The following is a 3159-nucleotide window of genomic DNA, read 5'->3' as shown; positions in this document are numbered from 1 at the left end:
TGGTGCGAACGCTTGGACTATAGTGACAGGCGATGAGCAGAAGCCGACTGCGAGCATGCAGAAGGAAGACTGGGAAAAATGAGAAAACAAGGCCAAGGTCCTGTTAAAGATGTCTGTGAAAGACAATGTTATTGCACACATGATAGACTGTAAAACGTCCGCAGAGATTTGGACGAAAATCAAGAATCTGTATGAAACCCAGAATACAAACAGAGTTTTGGCTCTGAAAAGCAAGCTATTTTCAATGAGGATGGACGAAAGGGAGTCTGCTACTGCATTTGTCGCGCGAATTAAGGATGTTAAAGACGGATTGGTGGCCATTGGAGTGGCGGTGGCTGATGAAGCTCTTGTTGCAATTACAATGAATGGGATGCGTGATGATTTCCAAACCTTCATCACTAGAGTCTCGGCAAGGGAGAAAACACCCACTTTTGATGATCTCACTGCGATCTTGCAGCAAGAGGAAGAGCGACAGCAGAATCTGAATCTGAACCCCCAAAGTGACGATCTTGCGCTGGTGGCAAAACGACGACTATCCAAAAGGAAGCAGTCACAACAGCAATCAGTCCAGAAAGGAGGAACAACACATAAACATCATTGTCATAAAGGTATGCTTGCAAATTATTCTGAAAAGAAATGCTTTTATTGTGGAAAGAAGGGTCATATACAGAGAGATTGTTATTATAAGAAGCAGGCTGATGAGGCAAGGAGGAGACAGGTAAATCCAAAACACAGAGGATATTTTGTTGAAGAAGAAGACTTCAGTTATGAATTTCGACTGTTCACAGTCGACTGTGCCCTTTCTGCATCAAATGAAGATGACATCTGGTATGTCGATTCTGGAGCATCCTCTCACATGACTGGTAATAAAGAATTTTTCGACAGTCTTGAAGAAATTATAAATGGATCAAAAATATATCTAGGGGATGATAATGGATATCAGATTAAAGGTCATGGGGTGATTTCAGTTAAGTTACCAAATGGAAAAATTAGTCACCTTTCAAATGCTTTATATGTACCTGGAATAAAGAAAAACCTGATATCTGTATCCATGATGGCTGACCAAGATATGAATGTCGAATTCTTCAAGACTCATTGTGTGATAAAGGATTGCAGGAATGAAATTGTTGCAACAGGCATGCGAGTTGGAAGCCTATACAGATTGGATGCAAAAAGTATATCAAAGCAAGCCATGGTTGCAGGAGAGTCGACAGCTGAACAACTCTGGCATCAGAGGTTTGGTCATCTGAATATGCAGGATCTCATGTTGTTACAAAAGAAAGGTATGGTCGAAGGTCTCCCCATCTTTCGTAACATTCAGTTAAACTGTGATGGTTGTGCCTTTGGAAAGATGCACAGAGAACAGTTCCTTGTGCATGATAGGAGGAGGCAAACAGAAATCTTAGAGCTAGTGCACACTGATGTATGTGGTCCCATGCAGACAAGGTCGCTAGGGGGAGCATACTATTTTTTGTTGTTTACTGATGACTGCACTAGGTATTCATGGATTTATTTTTTAAACAAGAAAAGTCAGACTTTCTAATGTTTTATAGATTTCAAAACCCTGGTGGAAAGACAGTTTGGAAAAAGTATTAAAATTCTCCGATCTGACCAAGGAGGAGAATACAAATCAAAGGAATTCATGAAATACTGCAAATCTCACGGGATTGTTCAGCAGTATACAGTGCCGCACACACCACAGCAAAACGGAGTTGCAGAGCGTAAAAACAGAACCCTGGTAGAGTGCGGAAAGAGCATGCTGCAAGGTAAGGGTCTATCTAATACTTTTTGGGCAGAAGCGATAAATACTGCTGTATATTTGAAAAATAGAAGTCCTACTATGTTTCTTGGCTTCAAAACCCCTTTTGAATCCTTGTATGGATTTAAACCAGCAGTAAGTCACTTAAGAGTCTTTGGGTCAAAGGCATTTGCACTTGTACCCAAAGCTGATAGAAAGAAACTAGACCCTAAGGCAGTCAAATGCATCTTTGTTGGTTATGGCACAGAGTTTAAAGCATACAAACTGTTCAATCCTGAGTCTCGTAAGACATTTGCAAGTAGAGATGTAGTCTTTCATGAACAAGTACAGGAAAGGAAAGCTGATGTTGGAGATGATTGGCACATTCCATTGCTATTGGAGAAAAGCAGCGAGGATGAAAGGGAGCAGGAACAGGAGCAGAAAGAAGAGAATGAAGAAGAACAACAAGAAGGTGAAAGAGCAGGCCCAGTTATTGCAGAAGAAAACAAATTTGAGGTAAGTCCCCTACCAAGAAGGTCAGGTAGGCAGACTCAATTACCATTGAAGTTGAGAAACTATGCTTTGATGTCAAAAGTTTTGAACATTGTCGAACCCTCTAATTACAAAGAAGCTAGTCAATTTGAGGAATGAAGAGCTGCAATGAATGAGGAGATGGAATCAATTCTTAGAAATAATACTTGGGAATTAGTATAGCTGCCTAAAAATAAAACACCTATAGGAAGAAAGTGGCTGTTTAAACCAAAAATGAATGCAGACAGAAGTATAGATAAGTTAAAAGCTAGGCTGGTTGCAAAAGGATACTCATAGCAGGAAGGTATAGATTTTGATGATACTTTTGCACCTGTAGCAAAGCTAAATACAATCAGAATGCTTATTGCTTTAGCTACTAAATGTAATTGGGAATTACACCAGCTTGATGTTAAATCTGCATTTTTAAATGGTGATTTAAAAGAGAAAATTTACTTAGTACAACCAGAAGGATATGTAAAGCAGGGGCAGGAACATCTTGTTTGCAGATTGAAAAAGGCTTTATATGGTTTAAAGCAAGCACCCAGGTCTTGGTACGAAAAGGTTGATTCTTTCTTTATAGAGTATCGTTTCCATAGAAGTTTAAATGACCCAAATTTGTATACCAAGTACAATGATCAGGGGCAGATTATTTTGATTTCTCTATATGTGGATGATATGATTCTAACAGGAAATGCAGATGACTTAATCAGAGGAATCAAAAGGCTCATGGCACAAGTTTTAGAGATGAAAAATCTCGGAAACCTTAACTATTGTCTGGGATTAGAAGTATTCAGAGATACTAGACAAACTTTTCTTACACAAGGGAAGTATGCTAGAAATCTGTTGGAAAAGTTTGGTATGGATCAATGTAGATCAGCAGTGACACCTTT

The sequence above is a fragment of the Pinus tabuliformis genome, chromosome 2_1, assembly GCF_031772625.1.
Source record: "Pinus tabuliformis cultivar Carrire ecotype Pingquan chromosome 2_1, CPIR1, whole genome shotgun sequence".
In the NCBI taxonomy this organism is placed as follows: domain Eukaryota; kingdom Viridiplantae; phylum Streptophyta; class Pinopsida; order Pinales; family Pinaceae; genus Pinus; species Pinus tabuliformis.
This window is presented reverse-complemented; position numbering follows the sequence as displayed.